The sequence below is a fragment of the Sapajus apella genome, unplaced genomic scaffold (genome assembly GCF_009761245.1).
Source record: "Sapajus apella isolate SASKATOON/1434 unplaced genomic scaffold, GSC_monkey_1.0 scaffold29, whole genome shotgun sequence".
Taxonomy (NCBI): domain Eukaryota; kingdom Metazoa; phylum Chordata; class Mammalia; order Primates; family Cebidae; genus Sapajus; species Sapajus apella.
The window spans coordinates 24611149-24634154 of record NW_022436969.1 but is presented as its reverse complement, the minus strand read 5'-3'; the positions used below and the strand labels follow the sequence as shown (position 1 = coordinate 24634154).

The 23006-nt window shown below is 44.3% G+C and overlaps 1 long non-coding RNA gene across 1 annotated transcript; it reads right to left on the bottom strand.

The window, feature by feature from the left end:
• Positions 1-315: 315 nt before the first annotated feature.
• On the bottom strand, positions 316-21336 carry LOC116561577. Its single transcript, XR_004273491.1, has 3 exons — positions 21203-21336; positions 10660-10664; positions 316-326 (listed from the first exon to the last, which is right to left on the bottom strand). It is a non-coding gene; the product is annotated as an uncharacterized LOC116561577 (long non-coding RNA).
• Between the last annotated feature and the right edge of the window lie 1670 nt (positions 21337-23006).

Genomic DNA, 23006 nt, shown 5'->3' with positions numbered 1-23006 from the left:
CACAAAAATTAGCTGGGTGTGGTAGTGCACACCTGAAGTCTCAGCTACTAGGGAGGCTGAGGCAGGAGAATCGCTTGAACCTGGGAGGCAGAGGTTGCAGTGAGTCAAGGTCATGCCACTGCACTCCAGCCTGGGCAACAGGGTACAACTCCATCTCCGAAAAATGAAAAGATATTGTTTTTTTAAAACACACATAGCCACTGAAATCCACAAATGTGAAGAGGCTCTGCCAGGTACGTAGCTAATCAACATAGCTAATTGTTTTTGCAATGAACATCTTTATGACCATAGCTTTATCCTTCATTTGGACTACTTCCTTAGATAAACTCTCACCAAGGGGTAATAGGGTCTGCTTAAAGTCTAGCAGTATTGTAAATATCAATTGCTTGCCTTAAAAACTAATATTGTTAGTTTTTCATGAATGCTTCTTCACCCTCTCAAGTTTCTAGTTGCATGTGGATGAGTTAGAGGGAATAAAGGAACATTTACTCAAAAATACCTCTATACAAATAAAGCAGTGTCTCATTTAAAACATGCTGAATTCTTGTCTAAATTATTCTACTATCAAAGTCAACATGTTTTATATTAATAAGAGTGAAGTTCAATTTTAAAAACAATAACAGGCTAGGCATGGTGGCTTATACCTGTAATCCCAGCATTTTGCGAGGCTGAAACCAGAGGATCCCTTGAAGCCAGGAGTTCAAGACCAGCCTGGGCAACAAAGCAAGACCCCATCTCTACAAAATTAGAATAAAATAATTAACTGGGTGAGATCACATGCACCTGTAGCCCCAGCTATTCAGGAGGCTGAGGCAGGAGGATTGCATGAGCCCAGGAGTTTGAGGCAGCAGTGAGCTATGGTCACACCATTGCACTCCAGCCTGAGTGACACAGATAGTCCCTGTCTCTGAAAAAAACAAGCTTTTTTTTTAAGATACTCAATAACAGAGTGAATGTAAATCCACTTCCAGAAACTAAGGCAAGCAATTCATATTTACAGTACTGCTAGAGTTTAAGGAGATCCCATTACTCCCCGGTGAGACTTTATCTAAGGAAATAGTACAAATGAAGGATAAAGCTATCATGATGAAGATATTCTTGCAAAATTATTCATAATTTCAAAAAAAGTAATATAGGATAATGATAAATTAAATAATTATGTCTACTGAGAGGACTATTACCCAGTCATTAAAAATTATGAAAACAAGGTCAGACACAGTGGCTTATACCTGTAATCCCAGTACTTTGGGAGGCCAAGGCAGGTGGATCACCTGAGGTCAGGAGTTCAAGACCACCCTGGGCAACATGGTGAAACCTCATCTCTACTGAAAATACAAAAATTAGCCTGGTAGGGTGGCGCGTGCCTGTAATCCAGCTACTCGGGAGGCTGAGGCATGAGAATCGCTTGAACCGGGGAGGTAAAGGTTGCAGTGAGCCAAGAGTATGCCAGTGCACTCCAGCCTGAGTGACAGAGCAAGGCTCCATCTCAAAAAAAGAAAGAAAAGAAAATCATTAATCATAAATGTTTACAATATAATAAGATGCAAATGTACATTATGATTGTAATCATGTTAGACTATTTATGCATTTGGACAAAGACCAGTGGGAAATAAAAATGAAAATGGATTAGAGCATTGGGCTCAAAGATTGTTTTTCCCTGTTTTCCCAAACTTTGAATTTATTAATTTTATGATGCCTGGCCTGGAGCATAATGAAGTTTGACATCAGTCAGTGCCAAGTTCCAAGATGACCCCAGTCCCTTTAAGATTGGACAAGGCATACAGAATGCTTGGTGGTAGACCCAAATGATGGAAAACTGCACATATAGTTTGTAAAATGTTTTAAATATATTTATATGGGCAGGGAATGATATTGGTGGCATATGGCTAAGTGTACAATCCCAATTTTGTTTAGGTGGATATTGATGGAAAACAATAGATAGGACTTTAAGAATCAACACAAACAGAGCAGAGATAACAAAAATTATTACCCCTGGTTAGTGCAACTATTGATGAATTTTATTGTCTTCTGTATACTTTTCTCTAGTTTCCGATTTTCTACAGTAAATATATTTTATATTTGTAATTATAAACTATAAATTTTATTTTTAAAATAAAAAAGCTTCATCTCTCAGCAATGTGTCAGTATGGCTAACCTTGCAAAACTCTTTGGCCCACCACAATGGGCCTGACTCCTAACCTACTAAAATCTGCTAGCTTTTGCTTTGCTCACTAGGTTCTCCTCCAGAAATTCGAGCTCCTACTGACACAATAATTCCCCCTGAAATCTAGCACGGTTTAACTCCAACTTTGTTGCAATAAACACGCATTTGCCTCTGCTTCAACTCTTAGCTTCCTCAATTTCAGCTGGTATCAACTCAAGCAGGAACGTTCCCCCTGGGTTCTTTTTTTGCCTTAATTGATTCTCAGGCAGAGTCAGCCCACTGAGTTGTGACTCATGTGGCTCTCTGCTGCCTCTTCTAATCATAGATGGCATTACCTCAGCTGCCCCTTGAAAGTCTATTGTACAAACGTCCACTATTGAGATGAAACCTTACAACATTAAGATCTGGTAATTAAGGAGGGCAGCTATAGAATTCATATCGTATCTTAACCAAAATAGAGGGAGCTGAACAAAAGCGTGATGCATGTCTGTCAATTTGTGGGTCTCATTAGCCATAATAAAATTATTGCTTATCACAGCTTCACCTAAGACTGGTATATTTGAAAATTAGGGATTACTGATATTGCAATTTTCAGCAGCTCATAATTGTTCTTAGGCTTAAGTTTCACAAATGGATCAGATACTGCAGTGTCTACCTTTGCACAGGAATGTGAGAATTTTCAAAGGCCAGCCAGCCAACAAATTGCCAAGAACAAAGCTCATGTTGACACTTTCCAAATAAACCTCTTGGCTGAACCAAGTGTAGCCATTCACAAAGACCCAAGGAAACATCCTGATATAAGATGATACTTTGTTACACGTCTCAGATATTAAGAAAAGAACAATGCCTGCTACAAACGATGATCAGAGCAGGTGTTCTTGCATTCAGGGCTAGCAGAACAACTAAGTGCACATGCCCTCAGAACAGATCAGCTCAGATCTAACAGTACCTACTCCAACTCCACAGGCTGAATCCTTGAAAGCTGTGTGTCAGGGTGTGAAGAGCACATCCCATGTTAAGTGCAGCCGTGGAGATATTCCTTCTTCATAGGTTTTGTCTTGCCCAGCCTTTTCAGTGATGTTCATAAAAGGCTGTGAGAATGAGATGGAAATCAACTGCACTTACTCTATTAGCTTCAGGATAGGAATCCTCCACAGCAGCATCTCAATCTGCTCTTATGGGGGGTTTTGTGTCCCGGCTACTCAAGAGGCTGAGGCAGGAGAATTGCTTGAACCCAGGAGGTGGAGGTTGCAGTGGGCAGAGATTGCACCATTGCGCTCCATCCATCCTGGGCAACAAGAGCGAAATTCCATCTTTAAATAAAAGTAAAATAAAATAGAGAAAGCCAATCCTGCCCAGTGCTTTTCAAGTGCCCACTCACCCACAAAGGTAGAACAGTATCCATTTCAGGTATCTTGAGGGAGCGGTCATTAAGAATCCCACAAGTCTGCTCCAACATCTTGAATCTCCTGGAGTGGCTGAAGTACAAGACCACTCCAGAGGAAGAGCTGCCAGAGCTCCACTCCACAGGAAGAGCTGTCGAAGTGTGCTGCTTAGCATGGCTCCCGGCACTCCCAGGTCCAATCCCATAGGACAGAACTTGTGCTGCTCATTTTCAGGATAGTCGCTAGCTGCTGCTGCTTCTAACAACAGCTTTCCTTTTCCTTCACCCTGTTAAAGAACTTGGAGAAAGGAACTTTTCTGAGCTAGCACCTTTGTAGCCCAATATTTTCAAGCAAAAGCTAAAAAGATAGTGCAGGCTATGTTTTGTTTTGTTTTGTTTAATATACACTGAATCAGAATTTTGAAACACAATATTGAACAAGGTGCCATATCAAATTTTCCATTCCTGAATACCTCACTCAGTCAGAGCCAGTTTATATGGCACCTAGGTGTGAGTTAGGGAAAGGGGTCCCCCAGGGCAGGCAGTCCCACTGGCGTGTGGTTTGGTGATGAGACCCTGACTCACCTCTTCCTGCAGGAGAGCATGGCTCCCACTCTGCCCAGGCACACAGCTTGGGAGGAAGAGTATCAAGGCTGACTCACGTTTACTCTCTCAACTGTGGCCCTGGCGCAGCATTATACATGCCTTAGCCATTCTCTAAGAAACCTCTTGTTTACAAGAAATTGCCTGAAGTCATATCAAGTTATTGAAGAAAGGATTCCAATGCCAGGAACCAGGAAAAGCCAAACAATTGACCTTAGGTCCCTTTGCAGCTGCTGGTTGAAATGGATGAAAAACCTGTGGTCCAAATAACAGCTGATGAAGGAAGTGGCAATTTTAGTAGGTGGGGAACATGGTACCCAACCTAGTTTCATAGAGTTATTTTTATTCAAGAGACTGGAAATGTTCATTTCCTTTAGAAGAGCTCAGCTGGGATGGTCACTAAGCTTTGTCAATACAAATGGAAACTATTTCTGCAGATCACCCATTAGACATTTTTGGACTGCCTGAATGTCTGAGACAATTATTAACAAATTCTAGACCCTGGTCCAATGGCACCTGCCCTGATCATTAGTCATTAGTGGGTACTACAGAGTTGAACCTAGGTAGGTTGCTGCTACTGCAGTTGAGGTCCAAAGGCCCAGATGGTGCCCAACCTGGGTTACAGACAGTCTGTGTGTCAATGCCTTGCTCATCAAGGATGTCTTTGCACTGTGGATGCACATCCTCTAGAACTAGCAGAAATTTATTTACTTATCTATAGTCAACACCCCTTGAAAGGGGCTCATGAGCCATGAGGGCTTAAGGTGGGCTCTTACCACTGCTGAACTGACCCCTAATATACTTACGTCCACTCATGTATCTTCATAAAAGAGGGTTTTTCTGCTCAACAGAATATGGTTAAGTAAGTGGGGAGGGTGTTCTCTACGGAAAAGGTTGCTGTGATTTGATGTGAGTAGCTTCTCTTCTCTTCCATTACCATAGCTGAGAACTAAAGCAAGTTTTTTTTAGGTGCTAAAGGATGAGGAGGGATATGATAGTTAAAATGTTTTATAAATAGCTTTGTAATATAAACCAAAAGTAAAATTCTAAGCCCCCCAACTGACTGAATGGACTACTGTTTCTGCCCAGGGACTTCCAAAGAAACCTGAAAAACTGGAAAACTGGTTCAGGCCATGCCAGGAAGGTGAGGTTGGATATGCTCATTACACCCTCCCCGCTGGGGAGTTCAGGCACTACTGACCAGAATTAACATTAAAACAGAGATCTTAAGACTGACAGAACAGACTCCCCATAGCAATAAGATACCAAATCCACCCTGACCCCAGCATCACATGACAGACAGCAGGTCCTGAATGGAATCAAAGTATTTTTCCCAAAAAATCTATTTCTTTGACATATTTTAGAATGGCCCTGCACGTGTCTTGTGGGGAAATTCTGCATTATTCAGAGAATCTCCTTCCCTCATTAGGTCTTTTCCAGAGACTCTGGCATCTTTTAAAGGTCTGAAAATGAACATTTGCCATCTATTATCTCTAGGGGCAGCCACCTATGAGACTTCATCTGCATAATAAGAACCTTGGTCTCACAACTCCTTATCTTAACCCAGACACTCCTCTCCATTGACTCCAGGACTTTAGATAATAACTTAATTCTTCTAACAAACTGCCAATCAGAAAATCTTTGAATCCAGCTATGACCTGTAAGCCCCCACTTAAGAGTTGGCCTGCCATTCTGGGCCAGGCCAATGTATACCCCACATGCATTAACTAATGTCTTATGTCTCCATAAACATATGAAACCAAGCTATAACTCAATCACTGTGGACACATGTTCTCAGAATCGCCTGTGGCTGTGTCATAAGACATGGTCCTCACGTAGGGCTCAGAATAAATTTCCTTAAATACTTTACAGTTTGACTTTTTTCCTCAACAGCAGTCAAAGAGTGTCTAAGTATAGAGTGTTTAAGTGTTTTACAGCTGCCCTGGGGCAGCTCTGCACTTCTCTCTGGGAAGACCTGGAAGTTTGCACTGACCCCTGACCAAGATAAGGATAGGTGAGCTAACTGGTAATGTGTATGCTGCATAAAGTTCACAATTTGCCTGGCAGCACCTGGGCCAGGTTATTAACCAGATGGTTTGCACCTGGCAAAACCGGTTAGCCAGACTGGCTTGGCTGTGTGACAAAAGGGTGTGAATCCAAAAGTATCTGAGACAGGTCTTAATCAATTTAGAAAGTTTATTTTGCCAAGGTTAAGGACATGCTCATGACACAGCCTCAGGAGGTCCTGATGACATGTGCCCAAGGTGGTCGGGGTACAGTTTGGTTTTACATTTTAGAGAGACATGAGACATGAATCAATATGTGTAAGATGTACATTGGTTTACCATCAAAGCGAGGGCTTCCAGGTCTCAGGTGAGCAGAGGGATGACCTTGAGTTCCTGCAACTGCGAAGATAAGCTACTAATTTACATTGCCAGGGTGAAATTCAACACAACTGTTTTAGGCCAAAGATCATGAGGCCCACAGAAAATTTCCTCATGGGCCAATTGTGAGAGGGGCATGTAGCTTTATCTTTGTATCTATCTTATTTAGGAATAAAATGGGAGGCAGTTTTGCCTGACGCAGTTCTCAGCTTGACTTTTGCCTTTGCCTTAGTGATTTTGGACTCCCGAGATTTATTTTCCTTTCACAAGGGCATGAGAGACTTGGCTGGAAACTTTTGGAACTCTCCTGAAACCAAGATTCCTCCTACCACTGGTGAGGCTTCCCAGTCCAGAGAAGGCATGTGTTCTCTGTAAATCAGAAAGGGCCCTGGGAGCTCACCTGGAGGGCTCTGCCCAATTCTCATCACCCTCTTTCCCTGCTGGGCCAGCTCCAGAGCCTTCAGAGCAAGCCACATGTGATTGCACTCTGTGCAGTCTTATGAGTCCTCTCCTATATTTTTTAAGAGACTTTATTTTTAAAGCAGTTTGGTTTTGAGGAAGGAGACCCCTTCCTCCCTCTTAAGCTTCTAAGACCACTTCCCTTTAGCCTTCTACATTACATTTCAAAAGGAGAAGTAAACGTTGAAAATAGAAGCACAAGGTCAGTGGAGGAGACAGAACTGGTGCCACTCGCCGGACCTGGAGGTTAACGATCAAACCTCCAACCTATTCCTATCCTATCTATAGATCGCAGGCATGGTATGGAGGAATCTTCCCTGGAAGGCACTGTTCTTGCTTAACTGTGATTAGAACCCCACCTAAGTCACATACCCCTCGCTTACCTCATCAATCACAACCCTCTCACATGTACCCTCTATGACGGTGAGGCTTTAAAGGAGGCCAGAATTTTCTAGTTGGGGAGCTCAGTTCTTGAGACATGAGTCTGCCAAGACTCCCGGCTGAATAAAAAGCCCTTCCTTCACAAACCCGGTGTCCAGGAGGCTTTGTCTGTAGCGTGTCCTGCTACATGTCCTGGTTCCCTGACCAGGAAATGATTGCAGTTGGCGGACAACCGAGACAACCTCTTAGGCAGTTTGCCTTGCCTTGCGGAGCATCCTGGTGGGGGACTCTGGCCTGCTTGGGCAACGCGGGTCCTGAGAGCACTCCCAGGTAGGCATTAGCCCCAGAGGAATGCTTTGTCAGAGCAGGGCAAGGCAGGCCCTCGCGGAGGATCCACGCAGAGGCTGAACACCAGGAAGGAGCTGGCACTGGCAGTCCAGACGACAGAAACACGGACTGGTCCTACCTTGCCCACCTTCTTTAGGTGGAAGCATGGTCTGATCACCCACAAGTGCAGAATTTGGCACTCCTGAACTCGGCTCTCTCTCTCTCTCTGTAACTAACCTTGGAAGTCTTGCTTTCAGTTTCAATTTGGGTGGTGGGAGGTGTATGACTGTGTGAGTGATTGGAGGGGTCCAACTGGACTCACTAGCTGTGAAATGTGGGAGTGGCAGGTCCATTAGAGGGGACTGTAAGGTCTGAACAAATTGTGGGGCCAACTGGGATTAGGGGCAATCCATATAGGGTTAGAAGGCTAGAAGGAGGTGCCCTCACAATCCAGGTATCGTCAGGGGGAATAACGAACTCTCCAATGCCAGCTGAACTCTTCAAGCAGTGCCTGAAACACTCCCAAGAGGGAGGCTGTCCTACCGGCCTGAAGTGAAAATGAGAGAGTGTCATGCCGTGCAGGGCGGAAGAAACTGAGGGTGGAGTAAGACTCTCTTTACTGCCTGTGAGTACTGTTTTCTGTGCAAAAATCATGGGTCACACTCAGAGAAAGCCTAATCCTCTGGGGACCATGCTGAAAAATTTCAAGAAGGGATTTAGTGGGGATTATGGAGTAACTATGACACCAGAAAAGCTGAGGACCTTATGTGAGGTAGACTGGCCAGCATTTGGGGTGGATTGGCCCTCACAGGGAAGCCTAGACAGGTCTCTTGTCTCCAAAGTACGGCATAAGGTTACATGAAAGCCAGGACACCCTGGTCAATTTCCGTATATACAGTCATGGCTGCAGCTAGTTCTAAACCCTCCACAGTGGCTAACAGGACAGGCAGCAACCATACTGATGGCAAAGGGGCAGGCAGCTAGGGAAAAACCCCACTCTACCCACCAAAGGATGCAGACTCCTAAGATCCTGACATATTCAACAGCAGAAGAGCCTTTGCCAAAGATAGCTCCCCCTTATCAGGAGGAAGGAGTCCTTGCCCCTGGGCCTGAAACCTCAGCACCCTCGCTAGAATTGCACACTCCTAACCTACCCAGGGTAGACAAGAAAGAATGCGGAGGGACTCCTCCCATAGCCGCCAGCTTCCCAGGAGGAACTGCCCTTCTAACAGCCCATCTGTGACCCAATGCAGGGATGCAGATGCCTTTAAGAGAGCAGAGGTATATGGGAGTGGATGAGGATGGCCACATGGTGAAAAGACGTGTTTTCACGTACCTGCTGTTCACCTCAGCTGATCTTATCAACTGGAAAAATAACACCCCGTCTTATACCGAGAACCCACAAGCTCTCATTGACCTACTGCAAACTATCATCCAGACTCATAACCCCACTTGGGCTGACTGCCACCAGCTGCTATGTAACTTTTTTAACACTGATGAAAGGCAGAGGGTACTCTAAACCACTTCCAAATGGTTGGAGGAGCATGTTCCAGCAGACTACCAGAGTCCCCAAGAGAATGTCAGGGCCCAGCTACCAGCTGCCCAGTGGGATCCAAACACCCCAGAGGGCACGCAAAGGCTAATCTGGTACAGAGAGCCCTCACTGGAAGGATCGAAAAAGGGAGCCCAGAAAGCTACAAACATCAATAAAGTCTCCGAGGTTACTCAAGGGAAAGAGGAAAGGCTGGCAGTTTTATGAAAGGCTATGTGAAGCCTGTCTTTTATGTATACTCCTTTCAAACCTGAGAGCCCCGAAAACCAGCACATGGTAAATATGGCATTAGTCAGTCAGTGTGCAGAAGACATCAGAAGAAAGCTACAGAAGCAGGCAGGATTTGTGGGCATGAATACTTCACCGTTATTGGAAATAGCTAACCAGATATTTGTGAACAGAGACGCGGTAAGCCATAGAGAAAATCGTAGAGAAAAAGAGCATCAAGCCTGATGAAGCACCGACTTGACAGCTGCCGCTATTAGAGGAAGCACCCCCAAAAGGTTAGGGAAAGGGGGCTCCGGAAGGCTACCCAGTCTAATCGCCCACTCCTGCAGCATAACCAGCGTGCTTACTGTAAGGAAGTGGGGCACTGAAAGGACCAGTGCTCCCAGTTGACAGGAAAACAGGGAGATCTTAAGCCCGAGGCTTCAGACGAAAGTGAAGGAGCTCTGTTTAATCTAATGGAAGGGCCACTGGACTGAAGGGAACTGGGCTCAATTGCCCGCAAAGAGCCCATGGTCAGAATGACAGTGGGGGATATTAACTTCCTCATCAACACTGGTGCTGAATATTCAGTGGTAACCACCCCTGTAGCCCCCCATCAAAGGAAACAACCAATATCATTGAAGCTATTGGGGTGTCAGAAAAACAGTCTTTTTGTTTGCCGCGAACTTGTGAGGGGGGGTCATGAGGTAATGCACCAGTCCTTATATATACCTGATTGCCTTTTGCCCCTGCTAGGAAGGAATCTGCTCAGTAAGCTACGGGCAACCGTCACCTTCACTGAGAGTGACACTTCCAGTGCCCTGGGAGCCCCTGCTTTGAGTTGTCTTACCTTTCTCAGCTCACTGCAACCTCTGCCTCCTGGGTTCAAGTGATTCTCCTGCCTCAGCCTTCTGAGTAGCTGGGAACACAGGTGCATGCCACCATGCCCGACTAATTTTTTGTATTTTTAGTAGAGATGGGTTTTCACCATGTTAGCCAGGATGGTCTCGATTGCCTGACCTCGTGATCTGCTCACCTCGGCCTCCCAAAGTGCTGGGATTACAGGTATGAGCCACCACACCCGACCCTGTCCCACCTTCCTGAACCAAACCAATGTATTTCCTAAATGTGTTTGATTTATGTCTCATACCCTCCCAAAATACATAAAACCAAGCTGTACCCCAGCCTCCTTGAGCACATGTTCTGCCTCACAGCCTATGGTCACTCATATATGGCTAAGAATAAATATCTTCAAATATTTTACAGGGTTTGACTCTTTTTGTCAACAATACCTAGGTGTGAATTTTTTGGGATTGGTCCTGCCTGGTGTTCTGTGAGCTTCATGGATGGTGGTTTGGTGCCTGTCATTAATTTTGGAAAATTCTCAGCCATTATTACTTCAAATTTTTCTCTTTTTCTTTTCCTTCCAGTGTTTCTGTTGTCCACATGTATACCTTTAATAACTGTCTCACAGTTATTGGATATTCCATTCCATTTTTTTAAGTCTATGTTTTCTCTTTGTTTTGCAGTATGGGAAGTGTCTGTTGACATATCATCAAGTCACTGGTTCTTTTCTTGACCATGTTCAGTCTGACCATGGGTTCAAAAAATGCATACTTCATTTCTGTCACAGTGGGTTTTTTTTACTTCTGCCATTTCCTTTTTAAAAAAAAAAAAAAAAAAAAACTTTTATTTTAGATTCTGGGTGTACATGTGCAGGTTTCTTGCACGGGTATATTGCACTCAGATAGTGAGCATAGTAGTTACCGGGTGGTTTTTCAACCCATGCCCTCTCACTGCCTCCCCCTCTAGTGGTCATCAGTGTGTTGATTGTTCCATGTTTATGTCTGTGTGTGCTCAATGTTTAGTTCTCACTTATAAGTGAGAACATGCAGTATTTGGTTTTCTGTTCCTGTATTAATTTGCTAAGAATTAAGCAGTTTAGAAATTTCTCAAAGAACTTAAAACAGAGCTACCATTTGACCCAGCAATCCCATTTCTGGGCATATACCCAAAGAAAAATAGATCACTATACCAAAAAGACACATACATGCAAATGTTCATCAGCATTCTGTTCACAGTAGCAAATACATGGAATCAACCTAGGTACCCATCAGTGGTGGATTGGCTAAAGGAAATACATTACATGTACCTCGTGGAATACTATGCAACCATGAAAAAGAATGAAATCATACCTTTGCAGCAATATGGACAGAACTTTTTATTGTTTTTGTAGTTTCCACCTCTCTAATTAAATTACGCACCTGTCCTCCTGTTCCCCTCTGTTTTCCAGGAAAGCCTTAGCATGTTAATCATAGTTACTTAAAATCTTCATCTCCCCATCCCATAACTTCACCCTGTACTCTTTGCCCAATCAATCATTCCTACGCCTTGGCCCACTATTCTTCCAAACCCCTTAAAACCCCTAGCCTCAAAACTCCTTGGGGAGCTGGATTTGAGATGTCCTCCCACCTCCTCACTCAGCTGCCTTACAATTAAACCATTCCTCTGCTGCAACCCAGTGTTCAGTATATTGACCAGCCATGCACCCTGGAACAAAGTGGGAGCCAAAGTGGGAGGATCCCTTAAGCCCAGGAGTTCAAGACCATCCTGGACAACATAGCAAGACACCATCTTTATTTAAAAAAATTAAATTAACCTGTTACAGTTACATTTCTTCCCATTTCTGGCTTCAGCTGCAGCTTCTGCTCAAGGATAGCTTGTGATTCTTGCTATCTGCCAGTCTGTCCAGTTTGTGGGGTGGCCATTTCCCCTGTGACTCCCTGAAGGACCTAAGAAGAGTTGCCGATCTTGTTTGCCAGCTTTTTTCTTGCTGTGAAAATGGGAGTGACAACATCCATGCTTGTACATGCTGGATTCGAAACCAGATGCCCATCCTTTAAATTTTCTTTTTTTTTTAAATTTGTTTTATTTTTATTTTATTTTATTTTAATTGCATTTTAGGTTTTGGGGTACATGTGCAGAACATGCAAGATTGTTGCACAGGTACACACATGGCAGTGTGATTTGCTGCCTTCCTCCCCTTCACCTATATCTGGCATTTCTCCCCATGCTGTCTCTCCCCAACTCCCCACCCCTCATTGTCCCTCCCCTATTTCCCCCCCGACAGACCCCAGTGTGTGGTGTTCCCCTCCCTGTGTCCATGTGTTCTCATTGTTCAACACCCGCCTATGAGTGAGAACATGCGGTGTTTGATTTTCCGTTCTTGTGTCCGTGTGCTGAGAATGCCTTTCAATTTTCCATTCTGTGTAATCTCAACAAAAACAATATCTTGCTGCAAGCCTACCAATCCTTGAATATCTTTCCTGCTTGCCAACACCTCAGAAACAAGTGCCCAGAAATTTTTCCAAACTTGATTTTCCCTCTCCTTCCATGTATATGCTCAGATAGGAGACAAGCAGTTAGATGAAAGCTCAGCAATCAGGCCGTTCCCAGCCACAAGTCCTCCCCATTCCTGCTCAGTCACACACAAGAAAGGAATTCTTAGAGCTGGGCACAGTGGTTCACACCTGCAATCCCAGCACTTTGGGGGCCAAAGTGGGAGGATTCCTTAAGCCCAGGAGTTCAAGACCATCGTGGACAACATAGCAAGACACCATCACTATTTTAAAAAAAATAAATATTAAAGAAAGGGAAAAAGAGGAAGAAATGAATTCCTGAGACACTTAATAGTCACTTCTGTCATCCTGTGAGTTCTTTCTCAAAAGTCCAGTGTTTGAGAAAATTAGGCATAAATAGGTCCTACTTCAGCTGCCAACTGAAAGAAGTTAAATTTTCCTCTTTAGAATCAAAGCCCTGGAGACACCACGTGAGCATTTCTTTTTGTCGCATTGTAACCTCAGAGAAATTTGGCTTGGGATTTAGGGAGGAAATGAAAGAAATTATATACGTATAAACAATCCTTAGAAATACAGACATGGTAGCTGAGCATGATGGTACATACCTGTGGTCCCAACTACTTGGCAGGCTGAATTATTGTGGGAAGATTGCTTAAGCCCAGGAGGTGGAGGCTGGAGTGAGTTATAATCATGCCTGTGAATAGCCACTGCACTCCATCTAGGACAACATAGTGAGACCTTGTGTTTAAAAATAGGTATGATATAAATGCATCTATATGCAGATGTGATAGATACATTTGGGCAGGAAAGTGGGCAGGAAACAACAGCAAAGGGAGGAGGGGTAGAGGTCTGGAGGGTGAGTGTGAGCTGGTGACAACATGATGAGAGTGGACCTCCTAACCTTTCCTTCACTGGAGGACAGGTGTCTACCTTTCTCTGCATCCCTGCCCTGATTCCTTGCCCTGCATGGGTGTACTACCACTCCATCTGATGCCTTGCCCAGGGTTTTACTCTAATAATGGAGAGTGTGGACCTCAATCCAGTTATTGAAGAACAATCAGATGTAAATGAGAAGAGGGGGAATCCCCACCTGGGGGAGCAGATGCTCCTTCTCCTTTCAGGAGAGAGTAGCTCACAATGCAGGACAGCCAATGGGTTCTCTCTACAGGGCCTTGAATCCCTACTGGAGGCCACAAGGACTTGGAGACCTAGGATCCATTTCCAACCGTCTGCCTACAGCCAAGAGAGGAGTGGGCACCTTTGAGCTCAGCTGATGATGATGTAAGACTGTTTTGCATACATACATCCTGAGCAAGCCATGGAGCTCCAGTACTCCTAGTGATGTGTTTATCATCCAAAGAAGATGAGCTCAGCAGAAGCATCTCCTGAAGTGCAGTCTGTACACCAGCTGCATAAGACTTACCTAAGGGGCTTGTGACAAATATACACCAGAGCACCCTTAGGCTAGGCCAGAACCTCTGAGGGAAGAAGCCTGGGAATATCGGTTTTTCATAATCTCCTGTTCTTAGATACACTACAGTGTGAGAATATATATTGAGTACCTGTTACATGCCAGCTACATATCTTCTAATATATAAAAGGAAGGAATGATTATCCCCATTTTTAGGTGTAGAAGCTAAGGTTTGCTGGGATTCAATAATGTGCCCAAGGTCACAAGGCTAGGAAATGGTGGTCCTAGGATTCTACAAGACCCATTCCAAAGCTGCATGTGAAGAAACAAGCAGTTTTTAATAAAGAAAAATTCAAAGGAGATGCACTGGGAATCTAAACTTTGGATCTAGCTCTTCTCTGTGAAGTCTTTCTGGTCTTTGCTACTCTGAACAATCTGTTTTATTTATTTGTTTGTTTGTTTATTTTGAGACAGACTTTCACTCTTTGTTGCCCAGGCTGGAGTGCAGTGGCATGATCTCTGCCTCCCAGGTTCAAGCGATCCTCCTGCCTCAGCCTCCCAAGTAGATGGGATAATAAGCGCAGGCCACCAAGCCCGGCTAATTTTTTTGTATTTTTAGTGGAGATAGGTACACGGTTTCACTATGTTGATCAGGCTGGTCTCCAACTTATGACCTCAGGTGATTCGCCCACCTCGGCCTCCAAAATTGCTCAGAGTACAGGCATGAGCCACTGCGCCCATACTGAACAATCTAATTTTAATTGGACTGTCACATATCTCAAAGAAGGGCAGCAACTTCCATGTATAAATAGTTCTTGTTTGGTGGATGGCGGTTAAAATGGCATGCCTTTCTCCAGTTGAACTTGTAAGTGTGCTGTGGAGTAAAAGACTATGGGCTACACCAGTCCAATAATGTAGCATCTTGACATGAACTTCTATTTTCAGAAAATAGAGACTAAGGGGAGGCTATTTCCAGAGTGGATAAGAAGGGAGTAATATTTTTTAAATGTTTCCTAATATTAAAACCTCCTCATATTGGGAATAATTTCAGAATATCTGTTTCATAGACGTTGTCTAAGAAGTAGTGGGTAGCCATGAGTTAAGACACTATTTCCGGATTTGCCCTCCTCCATGAATGTGTCGATTTCAGCGCTCAGCCAGCTCCTGTGCGCAGCTTGGGCTGGGTTTCCTGAGGAATGCAAATGTGAGGAAGACCCACTTTGTTCTCAGGCAGTTCACAGTGAAATGAAGCAGAAAGAGAGAAGCCCAGAATGAAAATCATATAACCCATAATGTAGCAAAAGAGAAGTACGAATGACTACAGCAGTCGGGGAAGGAAACCGCCCACAGCCTTAGCGGGCAGCGTTCCTATCCCTGAGGCCTGCGGGCCCCCGGGTGCTGGCACTCTGGAGAAAACCTGCAGGCCCGGGCCTGCCTACAGGGACCTCAGGCTCCACCAGAGCCAAGGCTGGACCAACTCAGGGAGCAGCCCCAGGCAACACCCAGCCTCTCTCTTCCTCCGCATGGCCTGCTGGGGCCTCCAGTGAGGATACATGTATTGGTCGACTTACGGCCTATGCAACTTATGACCATTCGACTTTACGACCACAATTGCTAGCCACGACTGCTCTGCTGTAGATTTTTGGAAACACTACAACATTTTGATGTGTATCAAGAATATCGCTACCGCCTGGGAGGCTGTGATGACAAAGTGCATGAATGGCATCTGGAAAAATTGTGTTAAGTGCTATGTTAATGATTTTGACGGATTTGACAGCGAACATGAACTTGAAACGATTCGGGAAAAAAAATACAGCTAGTGCTCGACTTACGACCACGATGGTTCTGACAGACCGGTCGTTAACACGATTTGGTCATAAGTTGAGTAGGCTATATGCACGCGGAGATGGCAGTGCTGCCGGAAGCTGGTCTGCACTGTCGTACGCCCAGCTGGGCAACGTTTGCGCTGCCAGACACGGAGCAGTCGTGGCTAACGATTTTGGTCGTAAAGTCGAATGGTCGTAAGTTGCATAGGTGGTAAGTCGATCAATACCTGTATAGCCTACTCAACTTACGACCAAATCGTGTTACGACCCGTCTGTCAGAACCAATCGTGGTCCTAAGTCGAGGGCTAGCTGTGCAATGTGAAATAAGCACACTGTAGAGAATGGGAAATCCATCGCCTCAAGCATTTCTCCTTTGAGTTACAAACAATCCAATAATACTCTGTAAAGTTGTTTTTTTGTTTGTTTTGTTGTTGCTCCCTTGCCCAGGCTGGAGTGCAGTGGTGTGAGCTTGGCTCACTGCAACCTCTGCCTCCCGGGTTCAAGCAATTCTCCTGCCTCAGCCTCCAGAGTTGCTGGGACTACAGGCACATGCCACCACGCCTGCCTAATTTTTTGTATTTTTAGTAGAGACGGGGTTTCACTGTGTTAGCCAGGACGGTCTCAATCTCCTGACTTCGTGATCCGTCTGCTTCGGCCTCCCAAGGTGCTGGGATTACAGGCCTGAGCCAGGGTGCCCGGCCCTGTTTTTTTGTTTTGAGACATTCTGTTTCCCAGGCTGGAGTAGATGGCATGATCTCGGCTCACTGCAACCTCCACCTCCCAGGTTCAAGCACTCTCCTACCTCAGCCTCCCAAGTAGCTGGGATTATAGCCACACACCACCATGTTCAGCTAATTTTTGTTATTTTAGTAGAAATTGGGTTTCACCACACTGGCCAGGGTGGTCTCGAACTTGTGACCTTAGGTGATCCACCTGCCTTAGCCTCCAAAAGTGCTGGGATTACAGGTGTGAGCCACTGCATTCGGCCTCTTTAGTTATTTTAAAATGTACAGCTATTATTGACTACAATCACCCTACTGTGCTATCAATGGTAGGTCTTAATCATTCCCTTCCTCTCTTTTTCATTAGCAGAACTCCAGTTTTATTCATGCAGCACAGCTCTTTCAAAAGTCTTAGTGACAGAGGAAAAGAGAGGACTGAATGAGGATGAGAGGGTGGTGGTGGCCAAGGTCTGTGGCCGCAGGTGGGGAGGGTAAGAAGTTGTTGGTTTTGGGTTCATTTCTTTGATCAAGAAGCGTTCTGATATCAGAAAGAGCCAGTAAGGAGGGAAAAATTAGAGGATAGAGGAAGACTGACAACCTTACATAGTATAACCTATCTGGAGAAATTTAGGTGGGTTTTCTACCAAGCTGATGCAGGCGGCTTTCTTTCCCTGAGAATGATGCCCCACACTGCCCACAAGTGAAAACTCCTTCACCACCAAGAGCCCCCTTATGGATGCAGTATCCTCTGATCATTGATGACTGACGAATATCTTTTTTTTTTTTTTTCCTTTTTTACCCCTTACTACTTCTGCCTAATTCAGGGGCTCCCTGGTGAACTTGGAAGTCCTGGGCTCATGTTCAGATTCACTCTTCTCACAGCTTCATTTCCTCAACAGTAAGACGCTGAGCAATTCAACCAGGGCCCAGGAGGACATATGTCCTGTGACTGGAAAACAATGGTCCTGGCCTTTGGCCATTGTCTGGTTTTCTGACAGAAACCCCCTCTTTCTCTTGTGGGGAAATAGCTTCCCTGTACTGCCCTGACCCTTTAACAAAAATGCCATCTGCTCACATTGGTATTATTAAAACACATTTACATAGCTTCATGAAACTACATCTTCAAAACACAGAGCCTGTGTTAGTTGACTGTGTCCAAGTAACGAATGTAAGTATTCCCCCATTCCTCACCGTTTGGACAATGTAATGCTTTAAATATGCTGAGTACTTCCTGCTCCCAAAGTAAGCTGCATACTGCCAGGAGATCCCATGAAGGTTCATGAGAACTTGGGCAAGGAGAGGTCATGGATAATAGGAATTTATTTTCATTTTGCCTAGACATATGAAATATTTCTCACTCCTATGGTAGCTAAAAATTTCCTAGAGTCTTGAAAACTCATGTGTGCAAGGAGGCTTCTCCGTTCAAACATTCCAAAATCTTTTTAAAATTCAAAACAGAAATGGATTGACTTACATAGCATAGACAGCTCCATGGAAATAGCAGAAAGTTTGACTTAGGAAAACACATTTTTCCTCCCAGAATCCACCATTTTCTCCTACCAGTCTCGGTCTGTGCAGTCAGCAGCAAGAGAGAAAATGAGTCAGGGCAGCCGTACTGTGCATGCAGTTGTCACCAACACAAAACAAATTTAGAGGAAATGTATACCATGTGCCCCAGGGAACAATCTAGGCACCTCAGGGGAGCAGCTGAAGTGCGGTGGCCAGGCCCACAGGCACTCAGCCGGAGCTTGCAGCAGCGCCCTCTACCGGCCCTGGAGGACCCCGGTGCCTCAGCCTTGCAGGCGCGGCGGACTGCAGGGGCCTCCAGCTGCAGTACAGTGGGGGCTCCCACACCGCAGCCAGGCTCGCATAATTGTCTCTGTTCCACCCTCCTGTTTCTTCCACATGGCCTAGGGGCCTTTCTGCCTTTCTTCCTGGGAATGGCTGCAACTCTGCACCCAGTTTTCACTGATCCCACTTCCACACCCTCATGGGGACACCCTGACCCCCTCCAGAAGCCAAGCAGAAAGGCCAGTCAGTCACCCTTACTGTGGCAAGCAGCACACCAGTTTGGGGGATCAGGGGACAGAAGAGGTGATTGAAGAGAAGGCAGTGGCTCTCGACTTGGGGGATGGTCATACCCCGTTGAAGAATTTTTTAAAAACAAATAATCTGAGCATTTCTCCCTGCAGGAAAATAGCACGTGATGCACTCAGCATGTGTGTGCCGGCCACCTGGTCACTGTTCTAGGCAATCCGGATACAGCAGTAAAATAAACAAGATCTGATTGCCACAAAACTCACACTAGCAGGGAGACCATTAGCGATGCCATGTGGATAAACCTCAGAAGAAGCTGAAGCAGGAGCAAGAAGAGGGATGGAGGGGGAGGGAGGGAGCTGTGAGGATATCTTAATGAAGAAAGTGGGCCAGGGCCCCGCAGAAGGTAGCGTATTCAAAGAAACTCTGCTTGCAATAGGATGAGGGGCCCCGCCCAAGGGAAGTTTCTCCAGGGACCCACAGCTTAAGGACGTCTCTTTTAGGAAAGATCTCAAACATTTCCCTGTAGATTATCAGTCCAGAGAGCTCTTATTCTTATTCATTTGTCAGGTATTTATTAAATGCCAAATAAAAATGCCAAGGACTGGATACACCCTAAATAAAACATACCCCTCCCCAACTCCCTCAAAGAACACAAGTCTGATGAGAAAGACTACAAATAAACAAAAACAACACTGTGGACAAAAAGAGTCAAACTCCATAAAATATTTGAAGAGATTTATTCTGGGCCAAATACAAGCGGCCACAGGCCATGACACAGCCCTCGGGAGACCCTGAGAACGTATACCCAAGGTGGTCAGGGCTTGGTCTTATACATTTTAGGGAGTCATAAGATATCAAATACATTTAAGGCACACATTGGCTGGGTCCAGAAAGGTGGAACAACTCAACCTGGGTGACAGGACTTCCAGATTATAAGTAGATTTAAAATTTTTCGAATTGGCAGTTGGTTGTCAATTGAAAGGAATGTCTGGGCTGTGATAAAGAGGTTTTGGAGATCAAAGTTCTATCATGCAGATGAAGTCTCCAGGCAGCAGACTTCAGAGAAAATAGATTCTGTAAATGTTTCTTATCAGACTTAGGTCTGTGTGGATGTTCAGTGCTGGTCGCTTTTTCCTGAAATCCAAAAGGGAGGCGGGTAGAATGAGGCATGTCAGACCCCCCCTTCCTGCCATGAAAGGTTAAATTTTAGAGTGTCCTGGCCAACGAGGGAGTCCATTTAGATGGTTGCAGGAGGTCTTGGAGTTTCATTTTTGGTCTACATTCAGTAGATCAAAAAATGCACTTGAAATTTAACATTCATTTATGATGAAAACTTTTAGAAAACAAGAAATAGAAAATAACCTCCTTGTTCTCATAAATGATATTTACAAAAAGTCTGAAGTGGATGTCTCATGTAATGGTGATAGGTAGAATGCAACCTTATCAAATGCCTTCTTAACACTTCTACACAGCATTGTACTGTGCACTCTATACATAATAAGATAATAAAAAGAAAAATTAGAAAAAGTAAAGGTGGTATTATTCACAGATCATATGATTCGGTGTGTAGAAAAGCCAACAAATCTGCAGGTGAAGTTTTAGAATTAATAAGTGAGTTTAGTAAAGCTTGCTGGATGAAAGGTCAAAATACAAATAGACATATTTCTATGTATCATTAACAAACAGAAAATAAAAGCTTTTAAAACGTACTATTGACAATGATTCCACTACACACACACCACAAGAGTTAAAATGAAAATGACTGACAATGCCAAGTGTTGGCAAGGCAGTAATGCAACAAGAACTTCTATACAGCACCAGTGAGTGTGCACATTGGTCCAGTCACTGAAGTGGAATATACAATACTCAACAGTCAGGCAGTTTCACTGCTGAGTGCACCAAACAGAATGCACACTGTGGGCTGGGCAGGGTGGCTCATGCCTGTAATCCCAGTACTTTGGGAGGCCAAGGGGGGCAGATAGCCTGAAGTCAGAAGTTCGAGACCAGCCTGGCCAACACAGCAAAACCTGTCTCTACTAAAAATACCAAAATTAGCCAGGTGTGGTGGCACACATCTGTAATCCCAGCTACTCAAGAGGCTAAGGCAGGAGAATCACCTGAACCCAGGAGGCAGAGGTTGTGGTGAGCTGAGATCATGCCACTACACTCCAGCCTGAGTGACAAAGCAAGACTCCATCTCCAAAAAAAAAAAAAAAAAAAGACTGCACACTGTGCATATATATATAAGAATGATCATGGCAGCATTACTTGTAATAACTAAGAAAATGAAAATATAGTAGTCCCTTGGTATCCCTGGGGGATTAGTTCCAGGATCTCCAAGGACACCAAAATCTGCAGATGCTCAAGTCTCATATAAAGTCACATAGTACTTGCATATAACCCATGCACATTTTCCTGTATACTTTAAGTCATCTCTAGATTACTTATAATATCCAACACAATGTAAATGTCACGTGCATAGTTGTTAAAATGTGTTTTTTAAATTTGTATTTTTCTATTGTTATTTTTTCCATCCTTGGTTGGTTGAATTTGCTGAACCTGTGGATATGGGGTGCCCACTGTAACCCAAATATCTGTCAACACTAGAATAAATAAAAATTGTGGTATATTAATTCAATGGCATGTTATATCAGAAAATGAATAAAATATAGCTGCAACACAACAATACGGATGAATCTCACAATTGTAATATTGGACAAAAGAAGCCAAACTCAAAAGAATACACACCGTATGGTTCTACTTATCCGAAGTTCCTAACCAGGGAAAACTAAGTTATGGCATTAGAAGTCAGAGTAGAGTAACTTTTGGCAGAAAGACAATAGTGGTTGTGGGAGTGCATGGGGGAGGCTTCTGGAAGCTAAAGGGTTCTATTTCTTGATGGGGGTGATTATTATGGGTGTGTTCTCTTCTTGGTGATTCATTCAGTTACACTTATGACACTCCAATGCATTTGATGGTCTGTGATGTGATGGAATCTCACATTCGTTTTTTAACTTTAAACATCCATCCCCTCACAGTCATGGTATGGTGGCAGCAGTTTGAGAGCTACTTGGAACGCTGTCAGAAACCAACCTAGCGCAAGCTTTGTGCTTGGCCAGGCGTGGTGGCTCATGCTTGTAATCCTGGCACTTTAGGAGGCTAAAGCAGGAGAATTACTTCAGCCCTGGAGGTCGAGGCAGCAGTGAGCTGGTTTGCTTTTTGGAGTTATAGAAATGTTCTAAAATTGAGCCTTGTGAAGAGTTCACAAGTCTGTATGCACAGATTAAACTAAAATCCATTGAATTTTACACTTTAAATGGTTGAACTGTATGACATGAATTATATTTCAATAAAGCTGTTATATGAAAAAAAGAGAATTGCAGTGGCTATACTTGTGTCAGACAAAACAAACTTTAAGACAAATATTGTTACTAGAGACAAAGAAGACATTTTACAATAATAAAAGTGCTAATCTACTGGAACGACAGAAACACTTAATTTTAAACGCTTAATACACTAACAGCAGAGCCCCCAAATTACATGACACAAAACTGACAGAAATAAAGGGAGAAATACACAATTCAACAATAATAGTGGCTGGGCATGGTGGCTCATACCTGTAATCCCATCATTTTGGGAGGCCGAGGCAAGCAGATTACAAGTCAGGAGTCTGAAACCAGCCTGGCCAATACAGTGAAACCCCATCTCTACTAAAAATACAAAAATTAGCCAGGTGTGGTGGTGGGCACCTGTAATCCCAGCTACTCGGGGGGATGAAGCTTGAACCCAGGAGGCTGAGGTTGCAGTTAACCGAGACCATACCGTTTCACTCCAGCCTGGGCGACACAGCAAGACTCTGTCTCAAAAAAACAAAAATACAATAATAGCTGGAGGTAGGAACCAGACGCAATGGCTCATGCCTGTAATCCCAGTACTTTAAGGGGCCAAGGTGGGTGGATCACTTGAGCCCAGGAGTTCAAGACCAGCCTGGGCAACATGGTGTAATCCCATTTCTATAAAAAATACACAAAATTAGCTGAGCTCGATGGTGTGCACCTGTAGTCCCAGCTACTTGGGAGACTGAGGTGGGAGGATCATCTGAGCCCAGGAGGTTGAGGCCATGATTACACCACTGCACTCCAGCCTGGGGGACAGAGTGAGACCCTGTCTTCAAAAAAAAAAAAGAA